The 18,732-nt window shown below is 44.5% G+C and overlaps 1 protein-coding gene across 2 annotated transcripts in view; it reads right to left on the reverse strand.

Annotated features, from left to right (window-relative positions):
• Wdr25 (WD repeat domain 25) overlaps nt 1-18,732 on the reverse strand; it is a 186,991-nt gene that overhangs the window by 74,847 nt on the left and 93,412 nt on the right. The window lies entirely within an intron of this gene.

An 18,732-nucleotide genomic window follows, 5' to 3' on the forward strand; every position in this document is an offset into this window, starting at 1 on the left:
ATACTCTCTGCAAAAGTATGAAGACCTAACTTAGGACCCCTGGCATCCACGTAAAATGCCTGGTGTGGTGGGACATGCCTGTGATCCAAGCCCCAGGCAGGTGGACACAGGAAGTTCCTAGGACTCACTGGCTAGCTTGTCCAGCAGAATTAGGGGATTCTGGGAACAGTGAGAGACTCTTATAAAAATAAGTTGGAAAAGCAATAGAAGACACCTACTGTCGACATCTGGCTTCTCTACACATGAGCACACATATGAACCCACATGTATACAAACACACCATAAACATGTACACATAGACACAAAAACATTCAAACTCTACAAGAAGCACAAAAAAACAAAATCCTGCAGGAATCAGCTATAGGATTTTTATTTCTCTAGTTACATTGGGAGTGAATTTTTTTAACATTGTCAAGAGCAGAAAAACACAAAGAAGAAAGTGTCATCTATATCTCCAGCATATACAGATAATGACCTTCAAGCTTCTAGAGGACCCTCTGCTTCCCATGATGCCTTGCCAGCTCCTGCCTCAGGGCCAGGATCAGTCCACTTACCTACACAGGTCAGGGGAGCCTTCATCAGTGTTTAAGGGGTAGACCTGCTTTGACTCACAGATCAGTGTGGGGGGATACCATGACAACACTCAGTCTGCAGACCATGACTAATACATACCTATTTATGTAGGTCTTCTCTAAGATTTAAGCAACTGCTTATGGTTTTAAATTTTATTTATTTATTTATTTGAGAGCAAGAGAGAATGGGCACACCAGGGCCTCCTGCCACTCCAGACACATGTGCTACCTTGTGCATCTGGCTTACATGGGTCCTGGGGAATCAAACCTGGGTCCTTAGGCTTGCAGGCAAACACTTTAACTGCTATGCCACCTCTCTAGCCCAATGATTTTTTTTGTTTTGTTTTGTTTTTCGAGGTAGGGTTTCACTCTAGCCCAGGCTGACCTGGAATTTACTATGTAGTCATAAGGTGGCCTTGAACTCATGGCAATCCTCCTCCCTCCATCTCCCAAGTGCTGGGATTAAAGGCATATATCACCATGCCTGGCTGATTTTGTACTTTGGTAATATTTTATGTAGGTTTTTAAATTTTAGATTGTTCATTTCTAGTAAAGGGAAATATGACTCTCTTTATACACTGCAACCTTAACTCACTTATTCTAGAAGTTGACTGTATATATTCAGTAGAGATTTCTACACAGATGACTGTATCATGTGTAAATAAAGACAGTTTTCCTCCCTCCTTTGACTTTCCTGCTTTACTGCACTGGCTATAATCTAAAGTTCAGAGCTAAAGAAACTTAGAGAGTGAGTGCCCTTGCCTTGCCATCAAGCATGTGGGAAAAGCAGTCAGTCCTTTCTTATTCCAGGGCCATAGGTAGTAAAAGGATGGAACCAGAACCTTGTATTGCTAGCTAGACAAGCACTGCAGGGAGCGGTGTGCTCAGCCCATCCATGTTCATAAGGTTAGGTATGATGTCAGAGCTAATGTCTGGGTAGATGCCCTTTATTGCTTTATTGTTTTCTTCTATATGCTAAAATTTTTTTAATCAAGAATGAATGTTAGACTTGGCTGGGTGTGGTGGCACACAGGCCTTTAATCCCAGCACTTGGGAGGCCAAGGCAGGAAGATAGCCTTGAGTTGAAGCCACCTGAGACTACATAGTGAATTGCACATCAGCCTGAACTACAGTGAAACTCTACCTCGAAAAATCAAAATAAATAAAATAAAACCAAAAAGTTAATGTTAGTTATTGTCAAAATGTATCTACTGAAATGGTTATATGGCTTTTCTTTTATAGTTAAGCATTATAGTCTGGTTATTAATATTAAACTATACTGACTGATTTTCAAACACTAATCCAAACTCCCATTCCTAGGACAAGTTCTGCTTGGTCTTAAGTGTATATAAATGGATTAGTTTGCTATTTTCACTAAAAATGCTTGCATTTTCATTCACGAGAAATGTTGGCATGATACTTGTTCCTTATGTCTTTTTTCTTGCCTTAGTGTCAGGGTAATTATGGCCTCATAGAATGAGTTAGGAAGCATTCCTCCTATTTGATTTCCAGAACGGTTAATAATTACATATTTGTCCTATGACTGCTATAACAAAGTTCCCAAGTGGGGTGGCTTGAACGATAAGCACCAGTGTCTGACTGTCATGGAAGCTAGAGGTCTGAAGTCCTGGTGCTGGCAGGGTTGGTCCTGGGGACTACATGAGCAGGCCTGCTCTGGGCACCTCTCTCTGATGTCTGAGTGGCAGTATTCAGGTCCACATGGCAGTCTTCCTCTACGGGTATTTGTGCCCAGATGTCCATTCTACAGATACCAGTCATACAAAATCAGGGCCCACCTACAACCTCATTTTACCCCAGTTACCTCTGTACTATCCCAATCCCCAAATAAAGCTATATTCTAAAATACTAAATCTGGGGTGTTGTGGTGTAACAGGTATTTCATTGCTGTGAACAGAGGCCTGACCAGAAACAACGTTTCAGGATGAAAGAGTTTATTTTGGTTTACGGTTCCGAAGGGTAGAGCCCACAGAGGCAGGGCAGGCGTGGCAGAGCAGCAGCCAGCTCACCACATGGGCAGGCCTGAAGCAAAGAAAGAACAGGAAAGGGGGTCAGGCTGCAAAACTTCCAGTCCTTTCCCCAGTGACCCGCTTCCTCCACTAAGAATCAAGGTTCCACAACCTTCTGAACAGTGGAGACCAAGTGTTCAAACACATGAGCCTACGGGGGCATTTTAGATTCAAACCACAAATGGGGTAGGCATAATTCAATCCACAACAAACTGATATTATCTTTCCTTGCATGTTTGCTGGAATCAATTAGTGAAGCCATTAGGACCTGGAGTTTTCCTTGTGGCAAGAATTTTAACTAAAAATTTAATTATTTTAATAGGGATGAGAAATGTTTCTTCTTGAGTGAGCTTTTATTATTTGGGTCTTTCAGGGGATTTATTCATGTCATCTGAGCTGTAGGCTTCATTAGCATAGGCTGATCATGCATTACCTCAGTACCCTTTTACTATCTGTAAGATCCATAATTAACTCACTTTGATCAGTTCTAATATAGGTAATTTGCATCTTTTCTCTTGTATTCCTGATTCTGGCTAAAGGTTATAACATTTACTGATCTCAAAGAACCATTCATGGTGGCACATACCTATAATTCCAGCACTTGGGAGACTGAAACAGGAGGATTACTGGGAGTGTACAACCAGCCTGGACTACAGAAAGAGACTTTGTTCCCCACCCCCCAACAAAAAGCTTTTGATTCACCGATTTCTCTTTACTGCTTTTTTTGTTTTCTCTTTCAAGTGCATATGCCCTTTCCTCCTTCTCTTTGCTCCTTTGGTCTACTTCTCTGGTGTCTTCAGAGAGAACCTGAGACGGCTGCTGCTGTAAATCAGCCCATGACAACTGCTCTAGACGTGCCTACAGAAGTTTACATATCATGTGTTGGCTGGCCTTCAGTTCAGAACATCTTCTAATGCCTCCATCAATGTCCGCCTTAATCCCTGGTTGGTGGTGGTGCCGGTGGTGCTAGGGACTGAGCCCAGAGCCTCCTGCATGCTAGGCGAGTCTCTACCACTGAATCACATTCCCCGCTGGAACTATGGCTATTTAGAAATTTGTTGTTTAGCTTCCAAACACTGGAGAATTTTCCAGACCTCTTCATTATTGATTTTTAATTTACTCCTATCACAGAGAATCAACCATGAATGATTTCAATCAGACATGAGCCTAGAACATGGTCAGTCCTGGTGGGCAGTCTGTGTGCACTTGAGAAGAATTTGCATCCCGCTGCTGTGGCGCGGAGCACTGCACACGGTGTCAGTCAGGCCCACTGGCGACAGTGCTGCCCCAGTCCTCGACAGCTCATCCGGCTGTCCGCACGTCTACTGATTATGGAGAAGATGGAAATTTTCAGCTATATTTGTGGGTTTTACTCCTTGTTCATTCCATTCTGACAGTTCTGCTTTGTGTGCTTTAAAGCGCCCTTATTATGCATGTATATAAATATTTATGCACCTAATGTTTATGTACCTGGTGTTATATACCTATGGGATGTCCTTTGATGAACTGATCTCTCCTGTTATTATACGATGACTCTACCCCTGGAGTATTTTTTTGCTCTAAAATCTGCTTTGCCTGATATTTATAAAACCACTCAAGCTTTCTGTCATAATTATTAGTATTGGTTATTTTTTTTTACCCTTTTAACTTAACCTTTTTTTTTTTAAATTTAAGCTGGGTTTCTTATAGGAATTATATAATTGCATATGCCTTTTTATCCACTCTAACATTTTATCTTTTTAAATTTTTTTTTCCTTTTTATTTATTTGCAAGCAGAGAGAGAGAGAGAGAAGAGACACAGACAGAGTATGGGCACACCAGGGCCTCCAGACACATGTGCCCCTTGTGCATTTGGCTTAGGGGAATAGAACCTGGGTCCTTTGGCTTCATAGGCAAATGCCTTAACCGCTAAGCCATTTCTCCAGCCCCCACGTTTTATCTTTTAAATGGCTGTGTTTAGACCTTTTCACCTATTATTGATAAGCTTACTGTTTAAATTTTGTTACTTGTCTTTACTTATCCTGTTATTTGTTGTTTATTTTTTCTCTGTTGTCTATTTTGGAACTTTTGTTATTTCATTTTATTTCCAATTGTTATGACCTATGCCCATAAATTGTTTTTGTTTTATTACAAATCACTTTCAGGTTTACAGCAGATTTACCTTCAAGTAATAAAACTGCCTTCCTTCTAAGAACTACAGACAATGTATGCTGTTTCCCCACCTGTGATCATGTGTTTTACATCTCCATGTGTTATAAACTGCATGAGGCATTACATTTGTACTTTAAACAGTCAATCTTCGCGGGAAGTAATTTTACATTAGAACAAAGTATCTTACAGTGACTCAAAGATTCACCATTCCCTCTCACCATGCAGATGCAGATTTCTATCTGGTATCATTTTTCTTCTGCCTGAGGACTCCCTTTATTAACATTACTTGTCATGCAAGCTTGCTGAGGATGAATCATTTGACTTTTAAATGTCTCAAAAAGTATTCTAGCTTTCCTTTTTCAAGAATATTTCAGAGTATCAAGTTTTAGGTTGCCAAAGGTTATAGCTTTGGTTTTTCTTCTCAGTACATTAAAACAATTCCTCTATCTTTTGTTATTTCCAATAAGAAATTGGGCATCATTGTTAATCTTTATTCCTCTGTATGCAATATGTCTTTTTCTCCGTCTTAAGATTTCCCCAGCCAGGTGTGCAGAACACATGCCTATGTTCTCAGTGCTCAGGAGACTAGAATAGGAAGACTCCAGTTTGAGGCCAGCCTGGACTGCATAGCAATACCCTGTCTCATTAAAAAAGAAAAAAGATGGGTCATCACTTCTTTAAATATTTTTCTTCTCTGAGGACTCTCATTGCATACAGATTAGGTGACCAGAAGTTGTCCCACAGCTCACAAGTGCACAGGTCAAACTTGTTACCCTATAGTTGACTTTGGATAGCGTCTATGTCTTCGAGTTCACAACATTTTCTTCTGTCATTTAGTCTATTAATCTTCCACAGTATCATTCCCCTCCCCCCATTACCTTTTCCTGTCCTCCTGTCACTCTAACTGAACCCCTTCCTACCAGCCAATGCCAGACACTTACATCACTTTTTGTGTCTGACTTATGTGGGTGGTTTGAGAATTGAAGCCCGGCCAGCTTTGCAAGCAAGTGTCTTTAACTGCTAAGCTATCTCCCCAGCCCCATGTCTTTTTTTTTTTTTTTTTTTCTGTTGTTGTTGTTTTTTGTTTTTCAAAGTAGAGTCTCACTCTAGCTCAGACTGACTTCAAATTCACTATGTAGTCTCAGGGTAGCCTTGCACTCACAGCAATCCTCCTACCTCTGCCTCCCAAGTGCTGGAATTAAAGGCGTGTGCCACCACACCTGGCTCTTGATGTCATGGGAACTATTTTTACGTGGGAACTATTGAGTTTAATTAGGGTTGCTTGCCTGACTGTTGGTGGGGGTCACTTGCCACAGTAAGAACAACTTAGCAATATACCACTGAAGCAAATGTCTTCCCCTTCCCTAGCAACCGTTAACTGCCAGCAGCTACCCAAGAGGGATGGGGCCTCATGAGTCCCTACCTACCCGTAATAGGATGTAGATAGGATTAAACTTGCACAGGCCCTGTGCAGACAACCACAGCCACTGTGAGCTCACGAGCACGGTGGCCACGCTGTATCTGGAAGATCACATTCCACGGCGCTCCTCACCCTCTGACTCCTACGTTTCCTCCTCCAGCCTCCTCCTGCGACGTTCCCTGACCCTCGGAGGGAGGGTACAGATATCCCACTTAGGACTGAACACTGAACAGTCATTTATTTGCAGTGTTGTGGTAATTTCTGAGTCTCCAAGATAATCATTACTCACTACAAGAAGCAGCTTCTCTGAGCAAAGCTAAGAGTAGCACTAATCTATGGACATAAAAATAAATATGTATAAGGCAATTTGATGGGCACGTTCCATTTAGGAAAAATAACAGTAGATTACTTCCTCGAGACCTATGACCCCAGCTAACAGCTTTTGACTAGTTTTATAACACCAGGCATAAATTCCCTCCCATAGTAAATTCTTTTATAAAAAATTTATTTATTTGAGATAAAGGCAGATAGAAAGAGAGAATGGGCATGCCAGGGCCTCCAGCCATTGCAAATGAACTACAGACACATGTGCCACCTTGTGCATCTGGCTTTACATGGGTCCTGGGAAAGTGAGCCCGGGTCCTTAGGCTCTGCAAGCAAATGCTTTAATGGCTGAACCATCTTTCCAGCTCCCCATAGTCGACTGTTATTTGCATTTCCAATATTTCTCTTTAACATTCTGGTCCTTTTCCCCACCTTCTGGTACATATGGGTACATTGATAATAATTCATGTCCTCATCCACTCATTATTTCCTGGTGACTTTCTGGGCCTATACTTCTTGCGTGACTTTCTTCTTATCATGGGTCACATGTTCCAACTTCTCTTCATACCTTGAAATCTTCATTTGAATGGCAGGGTGAATTTTACTTTCTTATTGGCTGTTTTATGTTATTCCTGACAATAATCTTACAGTGCATTCTAGAACACAGCTAAATTCTCAGAAGCAGTAAACACCTAACCAAGGTAGTTCCTGCAAGCTTTGCTAAAAGAGACAAGCAAAGCACTTAAGTGAGTGCCACACCACCGAGGGAAGTCCCTAGGAATCAAGGATTGTCTCTTCCAATTTATGGGAACATGGACAATTCCCAGTGCTGGGAGCTCAGGCAAGTTCTTTCTGTTATTCCTTTTGAATGGATCTTCACCCATACTGAAGTTTCCTCACATGCATGTGCTGATTAAAAGCCCACTGAGGGGGGGCTGGAGGGATGGCTTAGCAGTTAAGGTGTTTGCCTGCAAAGCCAAAGGACCCAGGTTCGATTCCCCAGGACCCACGTTAGCCAGATGCACAAGGTGGTGCATGTGTCAGGAGTTCGTTTGTGGTGGCTGGAGGCCCTGGTGCACCCATTCTATCTGCCCTTCTCTCTCTCAAAATAAATAAATAAATAAATTTAAAAAAAAAGTCCCACTGAGGAAATGGGAGCCTCCTACATACAGATCTCTGAAATATCTCTCTGTGTCTCTGTCTCTCTTTCCCCCACCATCTCTGAGAACATTAACTTGACATTCCTAGATTCCTAAATCCTTCTACTCCACTTAAGGACAACACAGGATCTGGATTTCTCACTTACTCCAAGAGTCAGGGAAGTGTCAGGTGGGAAGGCAGCAGGGTCATGTAGGGCTGATCTCATCTTATTTCCCTTCTCTTTCTCCCTCTCTCCCCCTCCCTCCCTCTCTCCCTCCTCTCTCTCCTCCCTCTCTCTCTCTCTCTCTCTCTCTCTCTCTCTCTCTCTCTCTCTCTCTCATTTGTTTCTTTTTTGAGGTAGGGTCTCACTTTAGCTCAGGCTGACCTGGAATTCACTATGTCGTCTCAGGGTGGCCTTGAACTCACAGTGATCCTCCTACCTCCGCCTCCCAAGTGCTGGGATTAAAGGCGTGCACCTCCCCTCCCGGCTCTGTCTCCCTTCTCGTGAGGACTGCTGTGTGTACTGCTTACTGTTCAGTGTCTGAAAAACACCACTTTACATGTTTTGTCCACATTTTTAGTTGTTTGCAGTGGAGCATGTAACAGTTGCCTTCTCGGTGCTGACACAAAATGCCCGACAGAACTCAGTTCACATTGGAAGGGCTTATTTCAGTTACAGGCCACAGTCCACTGACAGGGGAAGACAGGGCAGGAGCGTGAGGCAGCTGGTCACTTTTGGTCCACAGCGAGGAAGTGGAAAGTGATGAATGCTGCTGCTCAGCCAGCTCCTTCCACTTAATAGTCTAGGATCTTGACCCATGGACTAGTCCCACAAATGGTCAAAGTGGGTCTTGCCACCTCAATTAACCTAACCAGGATAATCCTTCAAAGGCATGCATGGAGGTGAAACTAATTTAATCTCTCACAGGTGATTCTAAGTCCTCTCAAGTTGGCAACCAATACAAACCATCACAGAGTACAAACCTGGTCTCCACTACCCCATCTTAGTTAGATGTATTAGTTCCTATGAGTTACTTAAAAGTGGGGAGTTTAGTTACCAAATCTTTAGTTTTCCTTTCTTGTTATTATCTTGTCAGGATCTTGTTATTTGTTACTAATTTAACTCGATTGCTATCAGAAACCAGGCCCTGTGTTATTTTAATCCTTTCAAATATATTGATATGTGCTTCGTAACTTGCCTCGGTGAAGTCCATTTGATGCTGAAGAGATACATATCCTGCACTATGAATAATGTTCTATGCATGTCCACTAAGGGAGCTGACAGTATCATCCATCTACCTTCATTGATCTGTCCAGTTCATTCCGTTGACTGCTAGGAGAAGGGTATTAAAATCTTCCCAAGACTGTGGATTTTCTCTTAAACTCTGTGAAAACATTTTCAGTGTATCTGGATGCTTTGCTATTAGGGCAGATGCATATCTGACTACCGTTTCTAATGTTCTGGTCCTTTTATCATTATGCAGTGTCTGTCTTTTCTCTGATTATGTTCTTTATCTTGAAGCCTATCTTATTGCTTCATATTACAATATGTTCTTTCTTCTTCAGCCTTACTTCTTTTTTTTTTAAAAAAAAAAAAACAAACAACTATTTATTTGCAGGCAGAGAATGGATGTACCAGAGCTTTTGCTACAACAAAGGAACACTAGCTGCATGCACTACTTTGTACATCTGGTTTACAGGAGTACCGGGGGATTGAACCTGGGCCTGTACCACAAAGCCTCTTTAACCACTGAACCATCTCCCAGCCCCTGCTTACTTCTTGATTCATCTACTCACCTTTAGCATAGTGGTTCCTTTTCACTAAAGCTGTGCCACTTCTTGGCAGCACATAGTTTAGTCTTTCTTTTGAATCCTTTCTGACAGTCTCTTATTATTGTAGCATTTAGTCCACTTTTAATTTAGTTACTGATATAATCAGACAGATATCTCTTGGTTGGTTATTGGTTTTGTTTTACCACTCTTTAATTCCTCTCTCTATTCATTCTCTTTTAAGCCCTATCTTTGCCCTTTACCACTTTTTAAAAATAATATTTTCATAATTCTACTTTATCTACTGGCTTTTAGTTGTATCTCTAGATATTATTTCTTTAGTCATGTAGGAATTATCTGTGCAGAGTACTTTACAGTCTTCTCACTGTAGCAAGTCAGACTAGGGAGGTGGCTCAGTGGGCAAAACACTTGCCCTGAAAGCTTGGGTATTTGTGTTTATGCCCAGACCCCACATCAGCCCGCGACGGACTTCGGTACTCCCAACATGCCAATGGTGAGATGTGGAGGCGGAAGGCTCTCCCAGAAACTCCCAAACCAGTATGTAGTGGTGAACAGGAATAATAGAGACCCTCACTCTCAAAACGAGTAGAAGTTGAGGACTGAGCCTGGAATGTGCCATGGAATGCACACACCTATACTCATGTACATACACACCAAAAATAAAATAATTTTTTAAAAATATTATAGCAGTTCAAGATGTGCCATCTGATGCAATAGTGGCAAGACTGTTACAGAGGTAACTAACTGCTGTCAGTATTTGAGAGAGAACAGATGACTAAATAAATATTTTTTAAAAGACTGTAGCAGTTCACATAATAAGTTTTCAACTATAAATTCCTTTTACCAACCCCATCCTTACTCTATATGTATTATGTCATGTATTATTACACTGACATGTCAGAAACCTTAAGATATTTTTGCTTTAAATAGTACGTAAGTTGTGTTGACTTAGCTTGGTCTTTGTGCTTTCCCACTTAACACTGGTGTCCTCCATTCCTACTTGGTATCATTGTCCTTCACCCTGGCCTTCCTCGGATGTGCAGTAATGTACATTCACCTTCATTCTTGAAGGTTACTGAGTCCTAACTTGGCAGGCTTTCTGTTTTCTGTCAAAGCTTTGCAAACACTGTTCTAAACACCAGTAGTCCTGGAGGCAGTGTGTTCACACCGCTATTCTCTTCTAGGTGACACTCGTCTCCTCTGACTGACTTCAAGATTTTTCTCTTGATCTTCGATTTCTAAAAGTTTGGCTGTGGGGTATCTACATGTGGTTTTCTCTATATTTGTCCTGTTTAGGATTTGCCCTGTACTTTTTTTTCCCCTTTGAATTTATAAATATTTCTGGTAAACACGTTTTTACCAAATTTGAGGAAATTACTAATGCTACTTATTCAAAATATCTTTTATTTCCCACAGACTTTCCTCTTCTCTGGAAGTTCTAATTGTCTGTAAGAGACCTTGCAGGCTTGTCCCTGGGTCCCTGAGTGTCTATTCTCTTTCTCTCCCACTTTCCCATGTTTCCACAATGGATAGTTCCTAGTGTACTATCTCCAAACTCACTGGCTTTGTCATCTCTGTTATGTGCTCAAGTGGTGAATTTTTTAATATATTATTTATTGATTTGAGAGAGGGAAAGAGGGGGAGAGACAGAGAGAGAGAGAATGGGTGCACTAGAGCCTCCAGCCACTGCAAATGAACTCCAGATGCATGCACCACCTTCTTCTTCTGCATCTGGCTTAACATGGGTCCTGGGGAATCGAACCTGTGTGCTTTAGCTTTGCAGGCAAACACCTTAACCACTAAGCCATCTCTCCAGCCCCCAAGTGGTGAATTCTTAATTCAGACATTATACTTTTCAATTCTAGGATTGCCACTTGTTTATTTCTCAACTGAGATTTTCTACATTGTAACTTGTGATAATTTCCTTTGTGCTCATGAGCATATCTATGACAGGTATTTGAAAATGCTTGTTTATTAAATGCAACATCTGGGCATGATAGAAACAAGATTGCCTTTCTTCTGTTTCTTGCTTTATCTAGTAATTTTGGGTAAAATGTTGAACATTAAAAAGTGTCTGTAGGGTTGGAGAGATGGCTTAGCGGTTAAGAGCTTGCCTGTGAAGCCTAAGGACCCCGGTTTGAGGCTCGGTTCCCCAGGTCCCACGTTAGCCAGATGCACAAGGGGGCGCACGCGTCTGGAGTTCGTTTGCAGAGGCTGGAAGCCCTGGTGCGCCCATTCTCTCTCTCTCCCTCTGTCTTTCTCTCTGTGTCTGTCACTCTCAAATAAAAAAAAAAAAATTAAAAAAAATAAAGTGTCTGTAGCCAGGCATGGTGGTACACTCCTTTAATCCCAACACTTGGAAGGCAGAGGTAGGAGGATTACCATGAGTTCAAGGCCACCCTGAGACTACATAGTAAATTCCAGGATTCCAGGCCAACCTGAGCCAGACTGAGACCCTACCTTGAAAAACAAAAACAAAACAAACAAAAAGGGCTAGAGAGATGGCTTAGCGGTTAAGGCACTTGCCTACAAAGCCAAAGGACCTTGGTTCAATCCTCCAGTGCCCACGTAAGCCAGATGCACAAGGTGGCACATGCGTCTGGACTTTGTTTGCAGTGGCTGGATGCCCTGGTGTGCCCATTCTCTCTCTCTCTGCCTCTTTCCCTCTCTCAAATAAATAATAAAAATAATTTTTTTAAAAAGTATCTGTTATATTAATTCTGAATGCATGCCTTTAATCCCAGCACTTGGAAGGCAGAGGTAGCAGGAACCGGGAGATCAAGGCAACCCTGAGAATATATAATGAATTCCAGGTCAGCCTGAGCTAGAGTGAGACCCTACCTCGAAGAACCAAAAAAATAAAAAAAGGAAGGGGAAAACAGGCGGCTCACTCAACTCTACTCAAATGTTGAACTCCACTCCCCCTGAGAACGGTGGCAGCAGTTTCTACCCAGATCTCAGCCTCAGCTGGGCTGTGTAGTGTCGGTACCATACATGCATTCAAGACCCATCAGACAGTTGGGTACAGTTTACACACAAAATTTGTGGTTCCACCTCTCTGATCTTTTTCATTCCAGAAATTCCATCCTCCTTCTGTAACTGCAGTGGTTATCCTAAACTCTGCCTTCTAGTTCTTGAAAAGAACAACACTGTAGTTCCTCTGGCCAACTTTTCAGCACCCTGCTTGGCAAAAACTGAACCTACCCACAGGTGAAAATACCAAAGCAAAAACTCACACACTGCTACCTCCTTACAGTTTCTGCCTGCTTCATGGGGCCCCACAACGCCTTAGGATCATTGCTGCACACTTTATAGTTATTTGCTTTGGGGGAGGGTCTGATCTCTTTCCTTCCTCAATACCAGAAGCCACTTCTAATTTCCAACTTGAAGCTTCTGTTTTGCAGCAAAGGAAAGTGACAGCTCACCTACTTGCTCCCCTCAGGCCTGCTATGCTATGCACATATTCCACTGTCCCATCACACCACTAAAGTTCTTCCCCACATGTAGTATTCTGGCAGGAATATTCACGAAAGGGAGGGGATCTGTTCTGAGGGTGCACCACTCCATCACAGAAAGCAAGAAGACTCATTCATGGCAGGCACGAACACAGAACTAGGAACGCTTCAAGGAGATGGCTCCTTTTACAGTACTCCCTTCATCCCCACTGGTTTCTCAAAAACTTGCGGAAGCCTGCAGGGCATCCAGAAGACTCAGCATAGGCATTCTAGCCACTTTCAATTACTAAGGGCCAAGTATCCTGGCTGATACCTGGCTGATGAAGGGCTCACATTGCTCATACAGCAAGAGCAAGATCAGCTCCTCTTCTTACACCAGCTTGCTAAGTGCTTCCTAAAATGTTTTCTATGCCTAAAGATGCGAGGTCTCCCAAAGTAAGGGGTGGAGAGAAACCTGATCGGAATCTGTAAGTACATGAACATCTATTATACAGAGAATTCCAGGAAATTATTCTCTCTACTCAATAAGGTCAGAACAAAGGGAAGGCGTCTTAAATGTCAACATGAGATGTAAAAGGGCAAAGAAGAATTTTCTTAGAGTAAAATGGATTAAGAGCAAGGCCTCACAGAGGGAGCCGATGAGCAGGAGACAGGGGATCGGAAGGTCACTGAGGACACCTCATTGGAGAGTGGCCAGCAGGGTCCCCCACAGGTGCAACAATCTGAAGAGTAACTGGTCCTCTTCCCTAAGCATGTCCATCCTGGACACTGTGCTGAGACAAAGTCTTACTTCCCACCTCCAGATGACAATAATGTCTTGAGCAGTCCATGTGTTAAGAATGCTTTTAGCCTCTGACCACTTGGGAACTTCTAGCTGTGGGTGAATTTTCCCCTCGGCCCAGCCAGGCCCAGCCTAGGCCCAGCAGGGTTAAGCCCAGTCAGGGCCCCCCCCCACCCTAATTCTCCACATGGGTTCCTTATCCTCTTCAGCTCCCCACATGGTAGGAGCTCCCTGAACTTCTTTCCTCCTTTTCTATCGGAGGTTTTTTCCCCAGGCCCTCCACGTAGGCTCTCTAGCAATGTGGGTGCCTTCCCTTGGCTCTGTACTTCTCTCAATAAATATAATAATTTAATTTTTTAAAAAAAGAATGCTTTTAGGGCTGGAGAAATGGCTTAGTGCTTAAGGTGCTTGCTTGCAAAGCCAAAAGGCCCAGGTTCAATGCCCCAGGACCCACATAAGCCAGATGCACAATGTGGCACACGCATCTGGAGTTCGTTTGCAGGGGCTGAAGGCCCTGGCACACCCATTCCCTCTCTCTCTTCCTCTCTCTGGAGTAAATAAATAAATAAAATAAATTTTCAAAAAGAACCTGTCACAACGATTAGTGCAGTGCCCTCCAGAGCCCAGTGAAGCAGCTGAGCCTCACTCCCTGGTTAGACGAGGGCACTGAGCCCGCAGGGCCTCTGTGCCCAGGTCACGACTGCCGAGAAGAACAAGGAGTCAGACCCAGAGCTTCAGGAGTAACCACTCTCTGTGTCCACCTGCATGGTTCCCCAGGACCCAGCCCATGGCTCGTGAGGCGGCCTCTGTTCTCTCTATCAACCTCAAAGCCAGAGTTAGTTCACATGATGAAGGGCTCTGGACATGAAGGCAGTGACAGCAGAACCCAGTCATTAAAGTGCTTAATACTGCTCTGTTCAAGAGGGAGCTGGGCACGTATCTGTGATCCCAGAGACCGAGGCAGGAAAATTGAGAGTTCAAGGCCAGTTTGGCCTGCAGACTGAGATTCTGTCTGACAAACAAAAAAGGTTAGGATAGTAAATAGTCAGTGTGTTTTTCTACAACTAAAAAAATTTTTTAGAAGAGAGCCACATGTGGTGGCTCATATCTTTAATCCCAGCACTAAGGAGGCTAAGTTGGGAGGATTGTGAGTTCCAAGCCAGCCTCGGCTCTAGAGTGGGTTCTAGGTCAGCCTGAGCTAGACTGAGACCCTGCTTTTCAAAACAAATTTGAAGAAAAAGGTATTTCAACTTCTACCCTAATAACACCATCCACTGCCTACAGCAAGCCAAGAAGTCCCAGGTCAGCAGTCCGTGACATCTCTCACCTGTGGAAAACCCACAGGGTTCTCACCATGCCTGGAATAAGCCCTGTGCCATCTGCCTTGCCCCCTCGGCTGGCGCAGGAAATACCGCTTGGGCCAGCCTCCCTCCACCGCTCACTTTCATGCCACTTTCTGTAGCCATGTGCTTTGCTCCTCCGGCCTCCCTCTCCACTTGGAGCACGCCCCTGTCTCAAGGGAGATGCTCTGTCCCCCAGGAAGTCCTCTTGACCTTCCCAGGCCAGGTAAAGGGCCGAGGCATACTCTCACACACCCATGCTCCCCACAGGGAGGGGAGACGCACACTCTGGTAAGGATCTGTGACAGTGTGGCCTCGCCTGTCCTAGGCTGAGGGCACGGTAGGTGGCCAGTGCACTGAGGGTGCTCACCCACCTCCGTCATCACGGCTCCCCCATGTCATTGTACATCTGCTCACGGTGAGGAAAAGTGTGAGTGAGCATAACCACCCATAAGTAGTTACCGTCTCCTAGCAGGAGCAAAGCTCCTGACCAGAATCGGCTTATAGGAGAAAAGGGTTTATTTTGGCTAACGGTCTCAAGGGAAGTTTCATCAAGATAAGGAAAGTATGGCAGAGCAGCAGCTACAGAGTCACAACTTGTGACAGTGACAGAACGCAAAGTAGTCTGAGAGAGCTAGCTTTCAACACCCAAAAGGGTGGATTAATCAATCCAAGGCCCACGCAGCATGACCCAGCTCCTCCAGCAAGGCTTCACCACCCAAAGGCTCCACCAGCTGTGAACCAAGTAAGAGGTTTAGTCACAAACACTTGAGGCGATGGGGGACATTTCACCCTCAAACCTCCACACCCCCATTGCACATCTGTGACTTACACTCCCAAGGTCCCCACTGCCAGGTGCTCACCCAGGCAATGGAATCCACAGAATCTTCCTCACCCTCGGAGGTGAAGACTGGAGCTCCATGTGTGAAGCACTTATCCAAGGTAGCAGGAGCTAGTGGCAGGCTTGGACTGTGCCTAGAACCCATGGGATTCCCACCTTGGAGGCTTCCCCCCTTCCTATGCCCTTGGACAACTGATAAAGCCCTAAAACAGGACACAGGATGACACTGGGACCAGCCCTGGCACTCAGGCCACACAGTGAGTGCTAGGATCCTGCTGACAGCTCGCTCCACATAGCCTGCCTCTATGCACACAAGATCCTGCTGCATATACAAGTTGGCCTCCTGTTTCTTCCACTTAACAGTTTCCAACATCCTAAAAACCCCACTTGCAAAGGTGCAGTTATTCATCAATTCCAGAAACAGAGACATTGGCAGAGGCCTTGAACTTGGCCATTTTCCCCTTGTGCCAACAGCTACATCCACACAACTAGAGGAATAACGGCCTTATTTGGCAGGGTGGGAAGAAGGAAATTGCTTGAGTCTGGGAAATACATTACTTTAATCTCACAAATGGTTTCTGAAAAATCATTAGGCCACAGAAATGCTGATCTGCAGACTCATTTTCTGCTGCCTTCCCACACTGCTTAGGGCCACCCCATCCTTGCCTTGGGCACCACCAGATTCAGAGTGCTCAAAACAGGCTGGAGCAGGCTGAGGCTGAGGCTTGACTTGCATTGTCCCCTGACCCCTACTCCTCCTGAAAAAAGCACATTATCCCCTCAGCATCTCTGGCATCTACACTCAGATGGGACCACCCAGCACACACTGCTCACCAAAATGGTCCTTGTGGCCTCCAGCTTAGATAGGCGTATGTGCCTGCCATTCATTTCCAAGAAACAATCCCTAACTCTCATCACTTACCAAGAGTAAGCTGAGGACTAGCCTAATGACTGCCAGCTTGCCTGACCCTCACAGCACCTAGCTCATGCCCACGCTTGATCAGGGTGCTTTTGGACCCAGCGCACTTTGTGCCCTAACAAGGAGCTCCCCGCATTGCAAACAGTATTGAACTCACCTGTAAAGTTATATGACTTCAGTGGGTACAAAACTATTTTTCCTATAAGAAAACAGCAAGTGACCCTAAAGGTCTATGACTGTGTGATGGGAGAATAAGTGCAGAGAGGCCAAATCAGTGGTTCTTGTAGTCACACAGACCACGGCCAACAGAAGCAGCTTGGCTGGGTGGGCTAGGTGGGGTGGGATCCCAAGCTGTGCCAGCACAACAAGGGCTCACATTTGAGGGCACAGGAGCACCCACAAAGGGCGTGTGGGAGCAATCCCTACAAGGGCTACGGAGTCCTGGTCGCGTCGCTGTCTGCTGCTCCGGATGCTAGCTGTGTTCAGGTATGGCTCCTGGCTTTCAGATTCTTAAAAGAGGAAACAGCACAACTTCTGGCTAAGTTTTAAACTGCTGCGCTGAGCTACATCACTGCTAATGTGCCGCTTACCAGCTGTCACCAGCTTCCTGCTGCTGGCTCAGCACCACCAGCCCTGCGTCATCGCAACTGTCACCTCTAAACACCCCTCAGGACCACTCTGTGCCACTGTGGCTCCATCATCACCATCAACCCTGTGTCCCTGTGGCTCCGTCATCTCTGAACACGACCCAGGCCCACACCGTGTCCCTGTGGCTCCGTCATCTTTGAATGCCCTTCAGGACCACAGGTATTGAGGCTCCCAGAGCCCACTGCTTCTTCCTCTGTACTCTGGAGGCCTCACAGCCCCTCCTTGCCTTATTAGGGAGAAATCAGGTTGCAGGGCCTAAATATCCCAAGGAATCTCACCACCTGTGGTAAATGCCAAGCTGACCAGCTAACTAGAGGTTTGGAAAGCCCTAAGGGCCTTGTGTCATTTACCAGGACCAACAACCCACAACCCTCACTCTACTTGGCAAACCACCCACAGCTATAGCAACGTCCAGATGACCAGGGTTACGAACCCAACAGCTCCCAGTGGCTGCAATGAAAGCTGCTCCACCAGACACTAATGCTTGGGTCAAACCTTTGGTTGGCCTCACCCTTGGGTCTGATAGACATACTGAGTCCTTTCTCCCACACTACCAGCAATGTAACATCTGAGTCTGTTGCTTCACATGTGTGTTGAGGGGGAATACCGTGAATGCACGCGGGAGCATTGTGTGGGGTGTATGTGCACATACACAAGTCAGAAGTTGGTATCAGGTGTCTACCTTGATTGCTTTCTTCATTTTACTGAGGCAAGGTTTCTCACTTGAGCCCAGAGGTTACCATTTCAGCTGGTCTAGCTGGCCAGCCTGGAATCCAGTCTCTGCCAGGCAACTTCTACACACACCCTATATTTGCAGTGGTGCTTGGGATAGAACCCTGCTCCTCACAGTTGCATGGGAAGCACTTTACCAAATAAGCCTTCTCTCTAGCCCTAAAACTCATCTTTATAAGAGTTTTTAGCTAGGCCTGACAGTACAGGCCTGTAATCCCAGCTACTCAGAAAGCTGAGGCAGGAGGATCACAAGTTGCAGCCCAACCTGGACAACAGAATGAGTTCAAGGCTAGTCTGGTCAATTTAGTAAGACTCTATTTCAAAATTAAAAAATAAAAAGGCTGGGGACTAGGTTCAATCCCCAGCATAACATAAAAAAAAAATGTGTGAATGTTTTTGTTGTTGTTTTTGTTTTTCAAAGTAGGGTCTCACTCTAGCCCAGGCTAACCTGGAATTCACTATGTAGTGTCAAGGTGGCCTTGAACTCATGGCAATCCTCCTACCTCTGCCTCCCAAGTGCGTGAAGTTTTAGATATTCTTGTGTAGAGATTTTATGATGAGCTGGTTTCAAACCTCTTGGAAGTCATATGA

The sequence above is a fragment of the Jaculus jaculus genome, chromosome 7, assembly GCF_020740685.1.
Source record: "Jaculus jaculus isolate mJacJac1 chromosome 7, mJacJac1.mat.Y.cur, whole genome shotgun sequence".
Taxonomy (NCBI): domain Eukaryota; kingdom Metazoa; phylum Chordata; class Mammalia; order Rodentia; family Dipodidae; genus Jaculus; species Jaculus jaculus.